This window comes from Entelurus aequoreus, linkage group LG21 (genome assembly GCF_033978785.1).
Source record: "Entelurus aequoreus isolate RoL-2023_Sb linkage group LG21, RoL_Eaeq_v1.1, whole genome shotgun sequence".
Classification (NCBI taxonomy): domain Eukaryota; kingdom Metazoa; phylum Chordata; class Actinopteri; order Syngnathiformes; family Syngnathidae; genus Entelurus; species Entelurus aequoreus.
In genome coordinates, this window is record NC_084751.1 from 8,630,199 (window position 1) to 8,642,876 (window position 12,678).

Here is a 12,678-nt window from a genome sequence, read left to right on the forward strand (position 1 = left end):
TCCAGCTGTCAAACTCTTAAAATGTGTAGATGACACCACTGTCATTGGGCTCATTCAGGATGGTGACGAGTCTGCATATCGGCAGGAGGTCGAGAGCTGGTGTTTTGGTGTAGTCAACATAACCTTGAGCTGAACACTCTAAAGACTGTGGAGATGGCTGTGGACTTCAGGTAATACCCCTCAGTGCTGCCTCCCCTCACACTATCCAACAGCCCAGTGTCAATGGTGAACTCTTTCAAGTTCTTGGGAACCATCATCTCCCAGGATTTGAAGTGGGAGACAAACATCAGCACCATTCTCAAAAAGGCTCACCAGGATGTACTTCCTATGGCAACTTAGCAAATATGGCCTACCACAAGAGCTGTTAGTCATATTCTACACTGCTACAGTTGAATCCATTCTCGGCTCATCCATTACTGTCTGGTTTGGGGCAACCACAACAAAGGACAGATGCAGACTACAGCGCACAATGAGATTAGTGGAAAAGATCATTGGTGCCCCCCTGCTCCCCCTACAGGACTTGTACTCCAGCAGGACCAGGAAGAGGGCTGAGAACATCACCAAAGATCCCACACCGGCATACGCTGTCTTCAACCTCCTCCCCTCTGGCAGACGACACAGATTCCTGCACACAAAAACTACCAGACACAAGAACAGCTTCTTTCCCACTGCCATCACTCTCCTGAACCGTAGATAAGGTGGACAGCACAATCTGATCTGTTCCCAAGCACAGCCAGACTTTACTGACACTACTGACTTTATCACTCTTGCATCCTGCATATTACAGACTTATTGCACATTACAGACCATCCCCCTGGTTTTTTTGCACTACTCCTTTTTTTACATTTTTTGTCACTATATATTTCTCTTATGTAATAGCTGTACTTTGCACCAAATATTTTAAAGTCTTACTTGTAAATAATGTTGATAGGTGACTAGTATATGTCTTGCTGTAAAGTATGCACCTCGAGTACTTGCTTGCCCAGTGAATGTATGCTTGTCTATTTGTTGTATGTTTCCAGAGATAAGACGACAAATTCCTTGTATATGCAAGTATACTTGGCCAAATAAACCTGATTCTGAATATCTGCCCGTCCCAAAAAAGGACTATGAAAACATACATTTAGAAGTGCATGAGTACAAACAGGCCCTTTTCCACCACAGGAACTTTCCCATTTACTCGGGTAAATTAATTTCCACCAAAAACTACCCGGGTGGATTGACTTCTTCAGGAACTTTTTTTTGTTCCTGCCACTGTCCCATGCATGTTCCATGTGCTAGTGTCCAAAGCACTGGGGTTTAAATCCCGGCACTGTTTTCAGTGTCTCATCTACTTTTTTCTGTGTCTCATCAATCAATCAATCAATGTTTATTTATATAGCCCTAAATCACAAGTGTCTCAAAGGGCTGTACAAGCCACAACGACATCCTCGGTACAGAGCCCACATACGGGCAAGGAAAAACTCACCCCAGTGGGACGTCGGTGAATGACTATGAGAAACCTTGGAGAGGACCGCATATGTGGGTAACCCCCCCCCCCCCCCCCCTCTAGGGGAGACCGAAAGCAATGGATGTCGAGTGGGTCTGACATAACATTGTGAAAGTCCAGTCCACAGTGGATCCAACACATCAGCGGGAGTCCAGTCCACAGCGGTGCCAACAGGAAACCATCCCGAGCGGAGACGGGTCAGCAGCGCAGAGATGTCCCCAACCGATGCACAGGCTAGTGGTCCACCCGGGGTCCCGACTCTGGACAGCCAGCACTTCATCCATGGCCACCGGACCTATGCAACTCCCCCTCGCAAGGGACAGGGGAGAAGAGGAGAGAAGAAAAGAAACGGCAGATCAACTGGCCTAAAAAAGGGGGGTCTATTTAAAGGCTAGATTATACAAATGAGTTTTAAGATGGGACTTAAATGCTTCTACTGAGGTAGCATCTCTAACTGTCACCGGGAGGGCATTCCAGAGTACTGGAGCCCGAATAGAAAACGCTTTACAGCCCTCAGACTTTTTTTTGGCTCTGGGAATCACTAATAAGCCGGAGTTCTTTGAACGCTTTGGTTTCAGTGTCTTTGGTTTCAGTGTCTCATGCACTGTAATGTCAGTTATCAACTTTCCGCAACAATTAACTTTACCCTGGAATTATTTATCTCAGAATTAGTGTAAAGAAAAACAATTTTCTAAATAAAAAAAATTTGGTAACGCTTCACGAATTTGCGTGTCATCCTTGCTGCAGGGGCCATGCTAATCTTCTCTGTATCGTTCCAATTTTAGTATGTGTGTTACCGAAGTAACACATTATCTCAGAGCGGCCCAGTAAGTATAAGTATACTGTTTTTTTTAATGTACGTGACAGACACGGTGGCGGCGTTACGACATTTTCACCATAGAAATAAATAATTTATTGTTCATTGTTCTTTAACTTCATATTTCTAATCATGTTTTTGTGGAGTCACGACCAGCAATGCTAAGAAAACTTTTGTTTTAAGTTAAGTTTAAGTTAACTTTAACTTAACTTAAAACAAACGGTTACGCCGTTTGAGCTGGTCTGGTAGGGGCTGATGGGAAATATATGCAAATTAATGGGACACGACGTGCTCCCATTGGTGTCTCGCCATAGGCCCCCGCCCAAGGTGGCTGTGGAGATGGCCTGACGAAAATAACAGAAGAAATAAAAACATACAAATTCATGTGCTGTGCGCCACATGGGAAGGATTGTCCATGATGGCGAGCAGTTTGTCCAGTGTCCTCCTGTCCCTCACTGACATAAACACCTCCAACTGCGTGCCAATAGTTTGGCCGGCTTTCCGGATCAGTTTGTCAATCCGGTTTAAGTCCCTTTTGCTGGTGCTGCTCCCCCAACAAACCACTGCAAAGTACAGGGCACTGGCCACAACAGACTGAAAAAAGATCTCCAACAGCTTACTGCACACATTAAAGGACCTAAGCTTCCTCAGGAAAAAGAGTCTGCTCATGCCCTTCTTGTATACAGCTTTGCTGTTGTCCTTCCAGTCCAGTCTGCTGTTCAAGTGGACTCCCAAGTACTTGTACTGCCCCACTACTGCTGATAGACAAACTGCTTCTTCGGAACAAGACTAACAAGGATTTTGCACACTCTGCTGCCCTCTGCTTCACCGAAACCTGGCTCAGTGATATGATTCCTGATAACGGATTACTCCTACCCGGGTTCGGAGACCGGCAAAATGAGCTATCAGGAAAAACTAAAGGAGGGGGAATCTGATCGTACATAAACGAAGGTTGGTGCACAGACGTTACTGATCTCAGTAACATCACAGCCCGAATTTGGAGTCACTTTTTCTAAACTGTAAGCCATTCTACTCCCCGCGGGAAATCTCTTCATTCATTCTGGTCAGAGTTTATATTAACCCCCGAGCCGACGTGAGTGAAGGGCCGCAAACTCTCGCTGATCATGTAAACTCTGCTGAACCCTTGCCCTCAGGAAATTGGGAACCTACAGGAATGCAAGCTTGGAGTTTAGGAGGAAGTTTAGAGACATTAGCAAGATCTGGTAGGAATCCCCCACAGATAGAAGTAGAGGATAGGGGTCGGAGGTTACCAGACTCCAACTGATCAAAGGAATAATGTCAAGCAAAGATTGACTGGCCAGACTGACCGGCTCCAAGGCTAGAACTACAAAGAGGAAGGGTCTTTGTGTAAAAGGTATTTAAAGGACAGTTGTCGGAGAAAATAGCAGAAGAGAGTAATCAGGCCCACTCTTCCTCCTGGAAGCTGCAGGTTCCAGTCTGAGGCTCGCTGAAACAAATAAAGCTTTTTGTTCGACGATTCCTCGTTGGCGTATTCTTAGCTCATCACGCATCACACAGTCACTCTGTCCTGGGAGAGTGGCACGCCAAAGACTTTCCGCACCTTCAACAACAACAAACCATGGTTCACAGCAAAACTGAGCCAGCTGCGTCAGGCAAAGGAGGAGGCATACAGAGCGGGAGACAGGTCTCTGTACAAAACACTCAGGAACACTTTGAATAAGGAAATCAGAGCTGCAAAAAATAAATTCTCTGAGAAGCTGAAAGTCCAGTTTTCAGCCAACAACTTGTGTTTGTTGAGGGAAAGTCTTCAAGAAATGACTACCTACAAAAGACCATCACCCAATGTTGATGCTAATTATGGCCTTGCTGAGGAGCTGAATAGCTTCTATTGTCGTTTTGATAAAGGGCCATTTAAACCCCTCCCCCACTCCAGTCCAATCACCTCCACTCACCTTGCTACACCTCCCCCGCCCGACACAATCCACACTAATCATACATGAGGAATATGTTCACCGCCTCTTTCAGAGACAGAACATCCGAAAGGCACCAGGACCTGACAGAGTTACACCTTCCTGTCTCTGGACGTGTGCTGGCCAACTGCACCTGTCTTCACACAGATATTCAACAGATCACTGGAGCTGTGCAAAGTCCCCTCATGCTTCAAAAACTCCACCGTCATTCCGGTCCCTAAGAAATCCTCCATCACTGAACTGAATAACTACAGATCTGTGGCCTTGACTTCAGTCGTCATGGAGTCCTTTGAACGGTCAGTGCTGTCCCATCCAAAAAGCACCATAGACCACCAGCTGGACCCCTTGCAGGTCAGTGAATGATGCAGTTAACATGGGACTGCATTTCATCCTGCAACATCTTGACCAACCAGGGACCTATGCCAGGATACTGTTTGTTGACTTCAGCTCCACGTTCAACACCATCATACCTGAAATCCTCACCGCCAAACTCGCCACCTCGCTGTGCCTCCTGCTACTTGTCAGTGGATCTCCAGCTTCCTGACAAACAGGAACCAGCACGTGCGGTTGAAAGACATCACATCTGGAACAAGGTCAATCAACACTGGAGCGCCACAGGGGTGCATCCTTTCTCCACAGCTCTTCTCCCTATACACAAATGACTGCACCTCCAAGGATCCAGCTGTGAAACTCTTAAAATGTGTAGATGACACCACTGTCATTGGGCTCATTCAGGATGGTGACGAGTCTGCATATCGGCAGGAGGTTGAGAGCTGGTGTTTTGGTGTAGTCAACATAACCTTGAGCTGAACACTCTAAAGACTGTGGAGATGGCTGTGGACTTCAGGTAATACCCCTCAGTGCTGCCTCCCCTCACACTATCCAACAGCCCAGTGTCAATGGTGAACTCTTTCAAGTTCTTGGGAACCATCATCTCCCAGGATTTGAAGTGGGAGACAAACATCAGCACCATTCTCAAAAAGGCTCACCAGGATGTACTTCCTATGGCCTACCACAAGAGCTGTTAGTCATATTCTACACTGCTACAGTTGAATCCATTCTCGGCTCATCCATTACGGTCTGGTTTGGGGCAACCACAACAAAGGACAGATGCAGACTACAGCGCACAATCAGATTAGTGGAAAAGATCATTGGTGCCCCCCTGCTCCCCCTGCAGGACTTGTACTCCAGCAGGACCAGGAAGAGGGCAGAGAACATCACCAAAGATCCCACACCAGCATACGCTGTCTTCAACCTCCTCCCCTCTGGCAGACGACACAGATTCCTGCACACAAAAACTACCAGACACAAGAACAGCTTCTTTCCCACTGCCATCACTCTCCTGAACCGTAGATAAGGTGGACAGCACAATCTGATCTGTTCCCAAGCACAGCCAGACTTTACTGACACTACTGACTTTATCACTCTTGCATCCTGCATATTACAGACTTATTGCACATTACAGACCATCCCCCTGGTTTTTTTGCACTACTCCTTTTTTTACATTTTTTGTCACTATATATTTCTCTTATGTAATAGCTGTACTTTGCACCAAATATTTTAAAGTCTTACTTGTAAATAATGTTGATAGGTGACTAGTATATGTCTTGCTGTAAAGTATGCACCTCGAGTACTTGCTTGCCCAGTGAATGTATGCTTGTCTATTTGTTGTATGTTTCCAGAGATAAGACGACAAATTCCTTGTATATGCAAGTATACTTGGCCAAATAAACCTGATTCTGAATATCTGCCCGTCCCAAAAAAGGACTATGAAAACATACATTTAGAAGTGCATGAGTACAAACAGGCCCTTTTCCACCACAGGAACTTTCCCATTTACTCGGGTAAATTAATTTCCACCAAAAACTACCCGGGTGGATTGACTTCTTCAGGAACTTTTTTTTGTTCCTGCCACTGTCCCATGCATGTTCCATGTGCTAGTGTCCAAAGCACTGGGGTTTAAATCCCGGCACTGTTTTCAGTGTCTCATCTACTTTTTTCTGTGTCTCATGCTCTGGTTTCAATGTCTCGTGCATTATAATTTCAGTTTTTTCTGTGTCTCATGCTCTGTTTTCAGTGTCTCATCTACTTTTTTCAGTGTCTCATGCACTGTAATGTCAGTTATCAACTTTCCGCAACAATTAACTTTACCCAGGAATTATTTATCTCAGAATTAGTGTAAAGAAAAACTATTTTCTAAATAAAAAAATTTGGTAACGCTTCACGAATTTGCGTGTCATCCTTGCTCCAGGGGCCATGCTAATCTTCTCTGTATCGTTCCAATTTTAGTATGTGTGTTACCGAAGTAACACATTATTTCGGAGTGGCCCAGTAAGTATAAGTATACTGTTTTTTTTAATGTACGTGACAGACACGGTGGCGGCGTTACGACATTTTCACCATAGAAATAAATAATTTATTGTTCATTGTTCTCTAACTTCATATTTCAAATCATGTTTTTGTGGAGTCACGACCAGCAATGCTAAGAAAACTTTTGTTTTAAGTTAAGTTTAAGTTAAGTTTAACTTAACTTAAAACAAACGGTTACGCCGTTTGAGCTGGTCTGGTAGGGGCTGATGGGAAATATATGCAAATTAATGTGACACGACATGCTCCCATTGGTGTCTCGCCATAGGCCCCCACCCAAGGTGGCTGTGGAGATGGCCTGACGAAAATAACAGAAGAAATTAAAACATACAAATTCATGTGCTGTGCGCCACATGGGAAGGATTGTCCATGATGGCGAGCAGTTTGTCCAGTGTCCTCCTGTCCCTCACTGACACAAACGCCTCCAACTGCGTGCCAATAGTTTGGCCGGCTTTCCGGATCAGTTTGTCAATCTTGTTTATGTCCCTTTTGCTGGTGCTGCTCCCCCAACAAACCACTGCAAAGTACAGGGCACTGGCCACAACAGACTGAAAAAAGATCTCCAACAGCTTACTGCACACATTAAAGGACCTAAGCTTCCTCAGGAAAAAGAGTCTGCTCATGCCCTTCTTGTATACAGCTTTGCTGTTGTCCTTCCAGTCCAGTCTGCTGTTCAAGTGGACTCCCAGGTACTTGTACTGCCCCACTACTGCTGATAGACAAACTGCTTATTCGGAACAAGACTAACAAGGATTTTGCACACTCTGCTGTCCTCTGCTTCACCGAAACCTGGCTCAGTGATATGATTCCTAATAACGGATTACTCCTACCCGGGTTCGGAGACCGGCAAAATGAGCTATCAGGAAAAACTAAGGGAGGGGGAATCTGATCGTACATAAACGAAGGTTGGTGCACAGACGTTACTGATCTCAGTAACATCACAGCCCGAATTTGGAGTCACTTTTTCTAAACTGTAAGCCATTCTACTCCCCGCGGGAAATCTCTTCATTCATTCTGGTCGGAGTTTATATTTACCCCCCGAGCCGACGTGAGTGAAGCGCCGCAAACTCTCGCTGATCATGTAAACTCTGCTGAACCCTTGCCCTCAGGAAATTGGGAACCTACAGGAATGCAAGTTTGGAGTTTAGGAGGAAGTTTAGAGACATTAGCAACATCTGGTAGGAATCCCCCACAGATAGGAGTAGAGGATAGGGGTCGGAGGTTACCAGACTTAAACTGATCAAAGGAATAATGTCAAGCAAAGATTGACTGGCCAGACTGACCGGCTCCAAGGCTAGAACTACAAAGAGGAAGGGTCTTTGTGTAAAAGGTATTTAAAGGACAGTCGTCGGAGAGGATAGCAGAAGAGAGTAATCAGGCCCACTCTTCGTCCTGGAAGTTGCAGGTTCCAGTCTGAGGCTCGCTGAAACAAATACAGCTTTTTGTTTGACGATTCCTCGTTGGCGTATTCTTAGCTGATATAAAGACTTTCAGGTGTTTATATATGTTTATGTTGAAGTATTTGGCAGACACTTTTATCCAAAGATTGTTTCTTCAATTTAAAAATAAATGACCGTTTTTTTCCCCCTTCTCTGGGATTATATTCCCAGTTTTGATCTGGGACGTCTGGTTACTTATAGCATATAAGAATATTCTATTACTGTTAAGCAAACTATGAATAATAAAACATGTTTCCTTTATCATAGCTACACGTATGACAAAAAAAAAGCGCTCGAAAATCAGTGGTATTCAGTGAGGTAAGATGAATGAAATGCGCTGACAGTTCATTGCTCCTGCCAAATGAATTGCACTGAGTGGAGCGGATCACCACTCCAAGACTGCTCGACCACACGTAGAATATAATTTCAGCTTGCTCACATAAGTGACAGCAAGGCGTACTAACTCAGCAGCCACACATCTTACACTGACGGTACCAATACCCAGAATCCCATGCAGCCCTGGTGGTAGCGGGGGTGTATAATGTAGACCGGAAGAGTTAGGGCTGCATGGGATTCTGGGTAATGGTTGTGTTGTGTTTATGTTGTGTTACGGTGGGATGTTCTCCAGAAATGTGTTTTTCATTCTTTTTTGGTGTGGGTTCACAGTGTGGCGCATATTCGTAACGTAACAATGTTAAAGTTGTTTGATACGGCTACCGTCAGTGTAAGATGTGTGGCTGATGACTAAGTATGCTTTGCTGTCTCCTGTGTGTGCAAGTAATAACAACATGCAACATGTGGCTGGACTGGCACGCTGTATGTGAATGCTACAGAGGACAATTCCTGCAGTACAATTAGGGAACGCCCTTTATTTAGTAATTAGAGTGTAAATAGGATTATTTTTTTACCTGGGAGTAATCTATGAGAGACACTGAGATCCATAAGTCTCCTGGGAAAATCGGGGGTGTCGGCATGTATGTAGCTGAGCCGCATCAGAGTGGTCAAGGAGCCGCATGCGGCTCCGGAGCCGCAGGTGGCCGACCCCTGCCTTAGAAGATGTCTGTAGCCCCAAACGCATGTGTCAGGAACAGATGTGGAAGCTCATTTTTACTAGGGATGTCCGATAATGGCTTTTTGCCGATATCCGATATTCCGATATTGTCCAACTCTTTAATTACTGATACCGATATCAACCGATACCGATATCAACCGATATACACAGTCGTGGAATTAACACATTATTATGTCTAATTTGGACAACCAGGTATGGTGAAGATAAGGTACTTTTTTAAAAAATGAATCAAATAAAATAACATAAATAAATTAAAAACATATTCTTGAATAAAAAATAAAGTAAAACAATATAAAAACAGTTACATAGAAACAAGTAATTAATGAAAATTTGTAAAATTAACTGTTAAAGGTTAGTACTATTAGTGGAGCAGCAGCACGCACAATCATGTGTGCTTACGGACTGTATCCCTTGCAGACTGTATTGATATATATTGATATATAATGTAGGAACCACAATATTAATAACAGAAAGAAACAACCCTTTTGTGTGAATGAGGAGGGAGGTTTTTTGGGTTGGTGCATTAATTGTAAGTGTATCTTGTGTTTTTATGTTGATTTAATTAAAAAAAAAAAAAAAAACGATACCGATAATAAAAAAAACGATACCGATAATTTCCGATATTACATTTTAACGCATTTATCGGCCGATAATATCGGCAGGCCGATATTATCGGACATCCCTAATTTTTACATGATAATATATCATATTGTGGGTGTTTATTACACTTTGCATTCATATTTTGCTGTTTGTTACATTTTTATTGTGTTTTGCTTGATTGTAAAAGATGTCTATGGAGGAGCTGGTCTGAGAAGTAAAAGATGTTGTTAATATTCAGTGTTTTATTGTTCATAGTTAATATTTTAAATCCCCCTTTCTTTATTTTCATGTACATTTTGGGTGTCCCATTCAGTAGAAAAAACTGTACAATTCAATTATTTTTTGAGGTTGTCAGTCATAACTTTTTTAGAACTCTATCCTTCCTGGAAAAAAAGGGACCCAAACACACATACTGTACTTTACAGCTAAATGTGTATATATTAAAGATGTCCGATATTATCGTCCAATAAATGCTTTAAAATGTAATATCGGAAATCATCGGTATCGGTTCCAAGAAGTAACATTTTTGACTTTTTAAAACGCCGCTGTGTACACGGACGTGGGGAGAAGTACAGCGCACCCAATCACACAACAGCTACGGCTTTTCACACATACTTGGTCAACAGCCATACAGGTCACACTGAGGGTGGCCGTATAAACAACTTTAACACTGTTACAAATATGCGGCACACTGTGAACCCACACCAAACAAGAATGACAAACGCATTTCGGGAGAGCATCCGCACCGTAGCACAACATAAACACAACAGAACAAATACCCAGAATCCCTTGTAGCACTAACCAGGCCCGGCCCTAACCAATCTGGCGCCCTAGGCAAGATTTTAGGTGGCGCCCCCCCCCACACCGGCAGTGAAGTGTATATACTCACAATAAACCGAATAGCTTTGTCTTTGACCTTTTTTTTTACTTAAAGAAAGCAAATTAACAATCAGAATAGTTAACAAGATGAAAAAAAATATGGATAAATAAATGAATACAAAAAATTAATATATGAAATACAATATTTTTTACATACATAAACACAAAATAAAACGTGTCATCAAGTTGCATAAAATAAATTAAAAATACAATATAAATAAGGCACTGCACAAAACAAGATATCAAACCAGTATGACTTTAACAACTATATTACAAAAAAAGGGGATCCTACAGAGTTCTCTATTTGTGCTTTTTAATATTGCATTAACTAAAATGACTTACAAATGACTGTACACCAGGGAGTACTGTAATTACCTAACGTTACATTATTATTTTCCATAACAATTTAGCCCCCTCCACAATATTAACCCGACATTAAAACAGAACTAGCTATTTATTGATTAGCAATTGCCGAATCATGTAACATTAGCTTAATGCTAAAAAGCCAGGTTACTATCACATTCTGTAACAGACAAATAATTTCATGTAGGCTAACGTTACCTACCTGCTACCGCTGTCTTTTTCTCGTTTCTCCTCTTCTTTTCTCTTTTTTCTTCCCTGGGCACCTGACAGTTTTGGCCGTTTTGACATCTTGTGTTGATTTTTTTATGTGGGACGTCCAAAAAGAGTCATGATACGGGAAGGGAGGGGGCGCACCGTGCCGGGGGAGGGAGGGGGGCATAATGTTGTAACAAATAATATTTCTATTAAATAGGTTTTACTTTGCATTTTAATTAACGTGGGATTATTTTATGTATTTAGAAATAATAGTACCAACTTTTTTTTTTTTTTTTTTCCTCCAACATTTGTGGCACTGGCGTGGCGCCCCCTGATGGACGGCGCCCTTAGCATTTGCCTATACGGCCTATGCCACGGGCCGGCCCTGGCACTAACTCTTCCGGGACGCTGCAATATACACCCCCCACTACCACCTAACCCCCCAACCTCAACCTCCTCATGTCCCAAATTCCAAGCTGCTGTTATGAGGCATGTTAAAAAAAAGAATGCACTTTGTGATTTCAATAATAAATATGGCAGTGCCATGTTGGCATTTTTTTCCATAACTTGAGTTGATTTATTTTGGAAAGCCTTGTTACATTGTTTAATGCATCCAGCGGGGCATCACAACAAAATTAGGCATAATAATGTGTTCATTCCACCACTGTATATATCGGTATCGGTTGATATCGGAATCGGTAATTAGGAGTTGGACAATATCGGAATATTGGATATTGGCAAAAAAGCCATTATCAGACACCTCTAGTGTATATCATTTATACACACATACATATTGGCCCCCCCAGGTAGGGATGATGTTTGATAAGAAATGATCGAGTTCGAGTCTATTATTGAATCCTCTTATCGAACCGATTCCTTATCGATTCTCTTATCGAGTCCAGATAGGTTGTTGTATATGGAAAAAAACACACAATATTCGGTTTAACAAAAGCTCACTTTTATTATATAAGAAAACAATTTAATCTAATAAATAAATAAATATTGACTGTTACCCCCCTAAAAAAATAAAATAAAATAAAATAAATATTGACTGTTGTTACCCAAAGTATATTAAGTGGGATTTTTCAGAGAAACAAATATATACAGTAACACAAAAACAAGCTGTCTCTGTGATCACTATAGGTGTATAAATAATAATATAGTGTTAAATAAAATCAGTCCCTTGGACACAAAACTGAAAATAATACAGCTCTCTAAAAAGTGCACTTCTGCTGCTATTGGAACATAACTGTTTGTTATGATGCTTTGACATTTTTGCACTTTATTTCTTTATTGAAAGAAAATTCTATGAAGAGAAAAGTTGTTTTGCAAATGTGGCTACAATGCTAAAAAATGAAAAGTTAAAGCTAAAAAAAGAAATACACTTTATTGAGTTAACATTATTTCTTTATAGGGGGAAAGATGTTATGAGCTAGGCTGGGGAATATAACAACTACACTACCCAGCATGCAACGGGAGTGACGAGCATGCGCGGTAGCCCCGAA

The 12,678-nt window shown here is 42.3% G+C and overlaps 1 protein-coding gene and 2 non-coding genes across 4 annotated transcripts in view; 1 reads left to right on the top strand and 2 right to left on the bottom strand.

The window, feature by feature from the left end:
- The window catches only part of tor4aa (torsin family 4, member Aa), a 73,649-nt gene that overhangs the window by 44,692 nt on the left and 16,279 nt on the right, over positions 1 to 12,678 (top strand). The window lies entirely within an intron of this gene.
- On the bottom strand, positions 2,191 to 2,297 carry LOC133639131 (U6 spliceosomal RNA). The gene has a single exon (XR_009823745.1). It is a non-coding gene; the product is annotated as a U6 spliceosomal RNA (small nuclear RNA).
- On the bottom strand, positions 6,464 to 6,570 carry LOC133639121 (U6 spliceosomal RNA). Its single transcript, XR_009823735.1, has one exon. It is a non-coding gene; the product is annotated as a U6 spliceosomal RNA (small nuclear RNA).